Source organism: Gossypium hirsutum, chromosome A10 (assembly GCF_007990345.1).
Source record: "Gossypium hirsutum isolate 1008001.06 chromosome A10, Gossypium_hirsutum_v2.1, whole genome shotgun sequence".
NCBI classification, from domain to species: Eukaryota; Viridiplantae; Streptophyta; class Magnoliopsida; order Malvales; family Malvaceae; genus Gossypium; species Gossypium hirsutum.
The window spans coordinates 5,067,433-5,078,649 of NC_053433.1; the positions used below are offsets into that span (position 1 = coordinate 5,067,433).

Here is an 11,217-nt window from a genome sequence, read left to right on the forward strand (position 1 = left end):
AATTAACTCCTCAAAAAAATAGAAGAAAAATAATTATAATAATATGATAGTTTAAAATAAGTATAAAGAATGAATTTTATAGGAACAAACATAATATACAAGTAATATAATAAATACAATAGATAATAGTATAATAAAATTATAATAAATAGTAGGATAAAAAACCAAGAATTAATAGTAGGATATAATAAAATATAAAAAACAATTTAAAAAAAATTAATTACGATAAATGTGGCCAAATAGTCGAAATAGGATTTAATTGGAATCGAAACGGGAGTTCTGGGGTAAAAGCATAAATAAAAGGGGAAGGGAGGACCACATTGAAGCGCGCGTGAAACAAGGGGGTTTAAAAATGGAATTTACCCAAATTCCTGAACCCAGCATTTAATATGGACCAAATTAAAAGTTGCACAAAATTTCTGGGCGAAATTCAAAAAAAAAGTGAAGCAGATTTGGGCAGCATTAAATGCACAGGGATTTAGTGTGCAAATTGACCCTTTAAGGGCAAAACACGCGGGCCCCATTTCTTTACAATCAAATAAACCCTTTACCCCCTCCCCAAACAATTTGCTACTGCACGTTGCAAGCAAAACCAGGGAAAAGGGCAGGCCTTCTCTTCCCTTTTCCTTTGGCTGGGGTTTTGAATCCCCAAATGCCACTGACACTAAACCGGAGCCCGACCGACGAAAGTCAATCCACGAAGGTAAGTATTCCTTTCTTTATTCCCTTATTTCAGTATATATACAAAGAAAACAAAACGAAAATGAAATTAAAAGCTAGAAATATAAAAATAGGAATTTACCCAAAAGAAATCTCTAACCTAATTTCCTTCTGATATTGTATTCGAAATTTTTTTCTATTTCTTGCTTGGATCGTGCCTTTACACCCAAAAAAAACTCTCTGCTCCTCTTCTTTTACATATGATTTTCGGCTTTATATAGCCTTTGTTTACAATGCTTTTTGTTACTTGTTTTGCAAATCTGTGCGAGAATCTCGGAGCCGTGATGGAGTGGGACGTCGACGTGGCATGGTGGAGCGATGTGCGGCGCGCGTGGTGGCTACCGGTGAGAGACATGCGGCGTGGAAACTATTTGGGGATGCTGTTCTTATTTTTGTTGTTAGGGGTTTTTGGGTAGTTTAGTTTAGTTGGGCTGAATAAAATTGGGCTGGGTTTTGTTTTAGTGGTTAATTTGTTTAGGCCTGGGTTTGTTTAAAAATTTGGTCCACAGCTGCCCCTCTTTGCTCATTGTCGTGTAATGAGAATAGAGTAAAGATTTTAGGAAGACCAAATTTGTTTGGGCTGGCTGAGTCTTGTCTTTTTTGTCACAGCCCACCGCACTTTATTGCTTCAAAAATGCTCTTTTGCTGCTTAATGTAAATGAGATTTGCTGAAATTTGATCTGTTCCGCTCCTGCTCAGCGAAGATAAGATCCGCTGTATCTGACTTGCTCTACTCTTGTTCAACGGAGATAAGATCTGATATATTTAGCCTGCTTCACTCCTGCTCAGCGAAGATAAGGCTGATGATTAGAATCTACTCCATCATCAGTACGTGAAGATTCACCAAAATTCGATCTGCTCTGCTCCTGCTCAACGAAGATAAGATCTGTTATATTTAACCTGCTTCACTCCTGCTCAGTGAAGATAAGGCTGATGATTGGAATCTGCTCCATCGCCAGTACGTGGAGATAAGATTCGCCAAAATTCGATCTGCTCTGCTCCTGCTCAGCGAAGATAAGATCTGCTATATTTAGCCTGCTTCACTCCTGCTCAGTGAAGATAAGGCTGATGATTGGAATCTGTTATATGTAGGACCAAATTTATGCCCGGGACCAATAAGCAGAGCCCAGAACACCAACCATCCAATTAGCACCCACTAAACTGACCACTAACTCCTAAACTACCCCACTAAGCCACCCCACTAACTCCATCACCCTACTAAGTTACCCCACTAACTCCATTACCCTACTTGTCACCATGGAAGGAGGCAATCAGTTGTAAAATTTGGCTATAAAAGCCATTCAAAACTATTGTAAAGGGGGGTTGGTTTTTGGAGATTAATCAAAGATCAAAGCAAAAGAGTTTTTTTTGTCTATTCTTGTTTTAAGTTATTTGTTTGTCTATTTTTTCATTTCAATTTTATTTTATTTTATTTATACGAAAGTAAAAATAAAAGGAAGAAACTTACCCATTTTAAAATTACCGAAAAAGGATTTTTTTGAGGTTCGGCTGCCGTGTACGGTGGCTCCGATAGTGGCTCATGAGGGTTTGGTGACCAGAGCAAGGTCGGACTGATGGCCGGATTTAGATGGGAGGGGGAGAGTATTATTATTATTATTTTATTTTATTTTATTACTTTTACTATTATTTTATATATATTTATTACCATTATTTATTTATTATTATTAGTAACATATTGTTATTTTTATTATTATAATTTTTATTATTATAATGGCACTATATTAACTAGTTTTGTACTGTTATTACATTCATCACTTCTGTTATTACTACTGTTCTTAATTTTCTTTATGCTTGCTATATTTTAGGTATTAATATATGTTATTAGGGTTATTATATTGCTATTTTCATATTGCATGTTATCATTTTTTAAGTTTCAGCCGCCCAAATTCATTTTATTCAAAGATTTATCCTCGATTGTTTTCAAAATAAAGGCAATGTTCGATATTTAGGATCCACGGGAGGATTGTGCCCTAACTTACTGGGTTCCAATTTTCCTTGTTGAATCTAAATAACCGAGTACCCTTCTCAAATTTAATTGTATGAAGTTCGAATAAAAAACCTATTCTTAAAAATTCGGGATGTTACACCCTAACTCACTGGGTGTGGCGTTGCGTTATATTGAGGATAATGATTTCCAAAATCAAGGCAATATTCGGTATTTAGGAGTTTTGAGAGATTGCGTTCTAACTTACTGAGCATCAATTTTTCACAAGGCTCGGATGACCGAATACCCTTCTCTTGAACCTCCTTACATGAATTGTAAAATCGAAGACCAACTTAATTCCGAAGGTCTGAAATGTTGGACCCTAACTTACTGGGTATGGCATTCTTTCCTTCGAAATGAGTAGGTCTTTACATTTTTTTCGAATAATCCCGATTTTCTTTCAAATAAAAGGATCGTACTCTAAAATCTTTTCAAATTTCGACATCAAGACATCAACTAATCAAATAGGTACCAATTTCTGGGCGTTACGAGGGTGCTAATCCTTCCTCGTACGTAACCGACTCCTGAGCCCATTTTCTCAAACTTATCAGACCAAAAAAAAATTATTGTTTTAATAGGCTCAGATGTTTTATTAAAACGATTGATTTTAAGGTGGCCCAATCTCACTTTGGAAAAGATTGGTGTCGACTCCATTTACATTTTTAAAGTCGATCCACGTTTTTCAAATTTAAAATGGTTTCGACAGCTGGCTGTCCCTCTTTGCTCGTTGTCATGTAATGGGAACGAAGCAAAGATTACAAAGGCCAATTTTGCCCGGTCCTGTCAGATCTTGGCTTCTTGGTGTAACCTTATCGCAACCCGCTGCATCCTATTACTTCCAAATGTCTCCTAGCTGTTTCATGAAGGTATGATTTGTTGGAAATTTATCTGCTCCGCTCTTGCTCAACGAAGATAAGATCTGCAATTTAGCCTGCTCACTCTTGCTCAGTGAAGATAAGGCTGATGATTGGAATTTGCTCTATTGCCGGTACGTGGAGATAAGATTCACCAAAATTTGATCTGCTCCGCTCCTACTCAGCGAAGATAAGACCTGGTATTTAGCCTGCTCCACTCCTGCTTAGTGAAAATAAGGCTGATGATTGGAATCTGCTCCATCGCCGGTACATGGAGATATGATTCACCAAAATTTGATCTGCTCCGCTCCTGCTCAACGAAGATAAGACCTGGTATTTAGCCTGCTCCACTCCTACTCAGTGAAGATAAGGCTGATGATTAGAATCTGCTCCATCGCCGGTACGTGGAGATAAGATTCACCAAAATTTGATCTGCTCCGCTCCTGCTCAACGAAGATAAGACCTGGTATTTAGCCTGCTCCACTCCTGCTCAGTGAATATAAGGCTGATGATTGGAATCTGCTCCATCGCCGGTACCTGGAGATAAGATTCACCAAAATTTGATTTGCTCTGCTCCTGCTCAGCGAAGATAAGACCTGGTATTTAGCCTGTTCGCTTCCTGCTCAGTGAAGATAAGGCTGATGATATCTGTAATCCTGCTACATTGTCCATTGGGGAATCCATCTGTGGAAGAGTGATATGCTTATGCTAGATGATTAGGATGCCAAATATGAATCAAATGCTCCTAACTACATGTATTATGGATGTTAAATGCACAAAATGCAAAATGTCATGAGAATGATCCATTTTTACTTTTTGGGTTGTCATCCCTCGTTGTTTACTAAGGTAACATCCCTGACATATGCCTTCTTGTTTAGCTCGGTAGAAGAGGACTTGAAGATGGGTTAGTCCCTTATTTCTCACACGTTTCTAGCCTTTTTAAGCTCGGTGAGTTCTAAATAACTGTCCTGTTTCAGGTTCTCGTATTGTTTAGAAACCTTTCAGAGTAATATGCAAAACCTTCTTTTGAGAGCATTATTAGTTCATTAATCATTATTTCAATGAAAATACTCGAAAAAGATTATAATGATAGGTAGAACTGAAATTTATTCGAGTCAAAATTTACGAAAGATGTATCAACAAAGAAAGCAGACATTGTTTGAGATACAAAAACGGATGAAAATGAATAAAATAGGTGTCCCAGATTTCGCAGTTTGAGCTTCCCTGTAGAACTCCTCGGGGACCCTTTTAAACTTGGCACGCGCTCAAGGGATCTATAGGATTTTGTTGATGCCCCAAGATGTAGCTTATCTCCTCTTTGTCGATTCAAGTGTAGTGAGACTTTCACTTGCCCCAGTTTGGATCGAAATTTGAATTGCCTTTTGCGGGTTTTCAATTCAAAACCCCTTTGGTCATAAGGTGCCCTTTTACGAGTTTTCACCTTGGCCTCTCCCTTCTTTTTTTTTTGTGCCCTTTACGGGTTTTCACCTCAACTGCTTCAAGCAAAATATCTTTTGACAGAATCCGAATTTATTGGGTTAGGCAAGCTCTTGCCATCCATCTCTGCTAGTATCAATGCCCCTCTAGAGAAAGCCTTCTTTACCACATAGGGTCCTTCCCAATTTGGCATCCATTTCCCCCTGAAATCTTTTTGCATAGGGAGAATTTTTTTCAATACTAAGTCCCCCTCATGAACACTCTAGGGCGAACTTTTTTATTGTAGGCTCGCATCATTCTCCTCTGGTACATTTGACCATGACGAATAGCCTTCAGCCTCTTTTCTTCAATCAAGTTTAGTTGATCGTAACGAGATTGGATCCATTCTGCTTCATCTAACTTCAGCTCTGATAAAAATCGGAGGGAAGGGATTTCGACCTCAATAGGTAAAACTGCCTCCATCCCATAGACCAATGAGAAAGGTGTTGCCCCTGTAGAAGTTCTAACAGATGTCTGATAAGCATAAAGGGCAAATGGGAACTTTTCATGCCAATCTTTGTAAGTCTCTGCCATCTTCCCCACAATCTTCTTAATATTCTTATTAGCTGTCTCAACCGCCTCGTTCATTTTCGGGCGGTATGGTGATGAGTTGTGATGTTTAATATTGAACCGACTGCAGACTTCTACTATTGCGCTATTGTTCAGATTCAACGCGTTGTCAGATACGATTCTTTCTGGCATACCATAACTACATACGATTTCCTTCTTCAGGAACTTGCTGACCGCCGACTTTGTGATATTGGCGTACGAAGCAGCCTCTACCCATTTGGTAAAGTAGTCAATGACCACAAAAATGAATCGATATCCGTTGGAAGCCTTTGGCGAAATTGGCCCAATGATATCCATGCCCCACATTGAGAATGGCCATGGGGAAGTCATAACATGGAGGGGTGAAGGAGCCACATGGATCTTATCTCCATAAATTTGACACTTATGGCACTTCTTAGCATAGTTGATGCAATCTTTTTCCATTGTAGACCAGTAATATCCGAATCTCATGATTTGTCGAGCCATTGTGAAACCATTGACATGTGTCCCACAGACACCATCAGGGACCTCCTCTAGAATTTTCTTTGCCTCAATAGTATCAACACATCTTAACAACACCTGATTCTTTCTCTTCTTATATAGGACCTCACCGTCTAGGACATAGTCACTGGCTAACCTTCTCAATGTTCTTTTATCATTTTCGGTTGCTTGATCTGGGTACGCACGGCTCTTCACATATTGTAAGATATCATGATACCAAGGACGATCATCTCTCTCTTCCTCTTCATTGACATTACAGCAGTGAGCTGGAGCCTCACCAATACTCATCTGAACTGGCTTCATATTCTCCTGTTTATTTACTTTGATCATGGAAGTTAGTGTAGCCAAGGCGTCAGCCATCTGATTCTCGTCTCGCGGGAGGTAATGAAAGGTAATATCATCGAACTCTTCAATTAATTCCAGGATTAACTTTCGGTAACTGATCAATTTGGGATCTCTCGTTTCCCACTCGCCTTTAAGCTGATAAATTACCAATGCAGAATCTCCATATACTTCTAATACTTTGATTTCGCGGTCTATAGCTGCCCGAATTCCCATGATACATGCCTCGTATTCTGTCATGTTATTTGTGTAGTCAAAATTCAGCTTGCAAGTGAACGGATAATGATCTCCATTTGGGGATATCAGTACTGCCCCAACTCCATTTCCAACGGCATTTGACGCTCTGTCAAAATTTAGTTTCCAAGAATGATCTTCAGGCATGTCTCATTCAGCGATTGTTACATACATTAGATCTTCATTGGGAAAATTGAAATTCAAAGGTTCATAGTCCTCCAAAGCTCTACTAGCTAGGAAATCTGCTATTGCACTCTATTTCACAGCTTTTTGGTTTATATAGACTATGTCAAATTCGGAGAGCAGAATCTGCCATCGGGCCATCCTTCCATTTAAAGCGGTTGACTCCATCATGTATTTGAGAGGGTCTAACTTTGAGATTAGCCAAGTTGTATGGTACAACATGTATTGCCTCAATCTTCGTGTTGTCCAAACCAAAGCACAGCATAGCTTTTCAATTGGCGGGTACCTCATTTCACACTCAGTGAATTTTTTGCTGAGGTAATATATCGCTCTTTCTTTTCTCCCAGTCTCATCATGTTGGTCGAGCACACACCCCATCGAATTATCAAATACTGTTAAGTATAGTATCAATGGCCTACCAGGACTTGGTGGTGTTAGCACTGGAGGACTGGACAAATATTGTTTAACCTTTTCAAAGGTTTTTTGGCATTCATCATCCCATACCCTAGGATTGTGCTCTTTAAGAAGATGGAATATGGGGTCACACTTCTCTGTCAGTTGCGAAATAAACCATGCGATATAGTTTAGTCTCTCTAGGAAACCCCAGACTTCTTTCTGAGTTCGTGGTGGAGTCAGCTCCTATATAGCCTTGACTTTGTCAGGGTCGACTTCTATTTCCTTCTTACTGACTACGAAGCCGAGTAACTTTCTGGACCTAGCTCTGAAGGTGCATTTTGATGGATTGAGCTTTAATTGAAATTTTCTTAACCTCAGGAACAATTTTCTCAACAACCGCACATGCTCCTTTTCAGGTTCGGGTTTTTGCAATCATGTCGTCAATGTAGACCTCAATTTCTTTGTGCATCATATTATGGAACAAGGTTACCATGGCTCTTTGGTATGTGGCTCTTGCATTTTTCAACCCGAAGGGCATCACCTTGTAGCAAAACGTTCCCCATAAAGTTATGAACGTGGTTTTTTCCACGTCCTCAGGATGCATCTTGATCAAATTGTACCCGGAGAACCCATCCATGAAGGAGAACAATGAATAGCCTGCCGTATTATCCACTAGAGTGTCTATGTGAGGCAATGGAAAGTTATCTTTTGGGCTGGCCTGGTTTAAATCTCTGTAATCTACACACATCCGCACTTTCCCATCTTTCTTAGAGACAGGGACGACGTTGGCCACCCACTCCGAGTAATTAACCACCTGTAAAAAGCCAGCATCAAACTGCTTTTTGACTTCTTTCTTTATTTTCATTGCTACATCGGGTCTCATTCTTCGGAGCTTCTGCTAAATTGGCTTGCACTATTCTTTTGTGGGGACACGATGTACTGCGATATCGGTACTTAAACCAGACATATCCTGGTATGACCATGCAAAGACATCTTTGAATTCTTGCAATAATTCAATGAGGTTCCGTGTTGTCCTCTTACTCACACAAGTGCCAACTTTCACCTCTTTCTCTTCTTCCAAGGTCACATTTTCGATAGTTTCCTTGTGAGGCAGAATCTGTTTCTCTTCCTGCTCCACCATCCTTAACAAGTTCGGAGATAAACCACAATCCCCGTTATCTTTAAAATCCTGAGATCCCTCAAAGCACATGTCTCGCTCAAAAGGAGATTCTGGACTCGTATCAGTATTGCTCATAATGTTGACATCCGGAGGCGTATTACGGGTGCAAGAAAAATACCCAAAGAAAACAAAATAAATTATTTTGTATGGTATGATTGTGTATTGCTCGAACTGATATATGAAAATGCATTTTTTATTGAAAATAATAATGTTTGAACATGAGCCTATTTCACAAAAGATTCTTATTGTCCTTAGGCTAGAAGACAACAAGTGGGTTTTGAATATTACTCTGTGTTATCTCTAAAGATTACAGGAATTTTTTCGACAGTCCAATTATTCAAAACACTCCCAGGCTCATACGGGCAAATGCCTGATAAATTTCTTTCCATTGCTTCCTCTTCAAACGTGGCGTTGATGTTCCAAATTCCCATCACATCCTCGACCATTCCTTCTTTTATCCTCTTCTGTGCAGAATGAATAAACCCTCCAAATACAAATGTTTGAGAAATGTGAGGGAAGCTCATCGGTTCCCACCTGACTTCTGTCCCACTCAATCTTGCTCTCCGCTATTCTTGTTTCCTTTCAAACTCTTTCTTTACTTGGCTTGCATTTGGCCTGAATCCCAAACCGAAGCGATCCCACTTGCCAACCAAGACTGGCACTCTAACTTGTCCACAGAGGTGCCTCTCGAATTCTCTGCCAGGTAACGCCCCTTTCCCAACTGTTAACTGCAGGCTCATTTTCGTAGCCCCTGATATCTTAGGTATCGAAATCCTGCCTCCTTCAGCTATAAATGTTGCGTTTATAAACTCTAAAGATCGAAATGAACATTTAACCGCTTCGTTGTCATTCTTTACGTAGGGTGCATCACTGTTAACTGACGCAATAATATCCTCCTCCGCATTTATTGTTATTAACCGACCATCAGTAACCATCTTTAGCTTCTGGTGTAGCGAGGATGGCACTGCCCCAGCTGAGTGAATCCAAGGTCTTCTTAATAGACAGTTATAGGAAGGCTTAATGTCCATCACAAGGAAATCTACCTCGTACGCGTTTGGGCCAATCTAGAGAGGTATCTCTATCCTTCCCATCACTTTCCTTTCTATGCCGTCAAACGCTCTCACTGTGTTCTGACATGTCTTCATGTTGGAGCTGTCTATAGGTAAACGATTTAATATAGACCAAGGCAATACGTTTAATGCGGACCCCTTATCAACTAGTACTCCAGGTAGTGTATACCCCTTGCAATATGTAGTGATGTGCAGAGCCTTAGTAGACCCCCTACCCCTTGGAGGTATCTCATCATCGCTGAAAGAGATGAAATTGTCAGCGCTTATATTACCGACGAGGCGGTCTAATTTGTTAACCGAAATGTCATCCGCAATATAGGTTTCGTTCAACACTCTCATCAGTGCGTTGCGGTGGACCTCTGAATTTAGTAGCAGAGCCAATACAGATATGCGATCCGATTGTTGTAGTTGTTCCATAACAGTATACACTCTGTGTCTTAGGAACTTCAAGAACTCATTGGCTTCATTTTCCATTACTGACTCATTAACCAGTGGTTCTGATCTCTCGATTTCTTGCTTGAGCATGACGGGTTTCCCTTTTGCTGGTTCGGCTTCTGTGTTTAGCGTGTCAATCAAACCCTCCTTCTCTGAAACTGCTATACAACAGTTATAATTCCAAGGCACCCGACGACTATCTTTATAAGGGGGAGCTGTTGGCTTCTGGATTAAAACTCTTAGTGTAATTCTTGCTTCTACTTCACTAACTCTAGGCCTCGAAATAATTATCACTGGACGGTTGGCTCTGCAGCCTTCTTCACTTGACTTTCCTCCTAGAGAGCATACATCTTCCTTTTCGACAGACTAGAGGAACTCCAATTCCTTATTATCCATTAGTCTCTGTACTAAGGCCCTGAACTCAATACAATTCTGAATTTCGTGATAGTTCTCATAATGGAACTCACAGTAGTTCCATGTATCTTGGATTTTATTCCCCAACCCCTGCGGGACTAAACCTCTTTTCAGCATTTCCTTCCAAACTAGCTTTAATGGGGTTCTCACCTCCGCGATATTCAGCTTGACTTTCCCCCTTATATTCTTAATTATCGCGTTTACCCCTTTTTCAGTATGACTGGGCAACGGGTTTCCTGTACCAGGTGTATCATCGAATTTTACAACACCTGCTTTGATAAGTCTTTCTACACACCTTTTGAACGAGGTACAGTTTTCTATCGAGTGCCCCGTAATCCCTGCGTGGTATTCGCACTGAGCATTTGCATCATACCATTTAGGGTATGGGGGTTGTAACGGTTCTAAGTGGAAAGGGGCCACTACGTGTGCATCGAACAGCTTTTTGTACAGCTCCCTATACGTCACTGGTATAGGAGTGAACTAGAACCTTTCTGTATTCTGCCTTGTGTTAGGCTCTCGCCTTGGTGTGGCCTGCTGGCCTGTGACTATCGTTCTCGATTGATTAATAGTGACAGGTTTTGAATAGCCTAAGCTCACGTTGCTTACCTCGTTTTCCTTTTTCTTCGGGGATGACCTTCTTGTGCTTTCCCCCGTTTCTATCTTCCCGCACCTTATTGCATTTTCTATCATTTCGCCAGACATCACTATGTCTGCAAAACTCTTAGTTGCGCTCCCCAACATATAATTAATGAAAGGTGCCTTCAAGGTATTAATGAAGAGCATGGTTGTTTCATTTTCCAGCAACGGTGGTTGGACCTGTGTAGCTGCCTCTCTCCATCTCTGAGCATACTGTTGGAA

The 11,217-nt window shown here is 40.2% G+C and overlaps 1 long non-coding RNA gene across 1 annotated transcript; it reads left to right on the forward strand.

Moving 5' to 3' along the window:
* The first annotated feature begins 203 nt into the window (after nucleotides 1-203).
* LOC121208586 (uncharacterized) lies at nucleotides 204-2,095 on the forward strand. The gene is made up of 2 exons (XR_005903697.1): nucleotides 204-1,064; nucleotides 1,420-2,095. It is a non-coding gene; the product is annotated as an uncharacterized lncRNA (long non-coding RNA).
* Nucleotides 2,096-11,217: the final 9,122 nt, after the last annotated feature.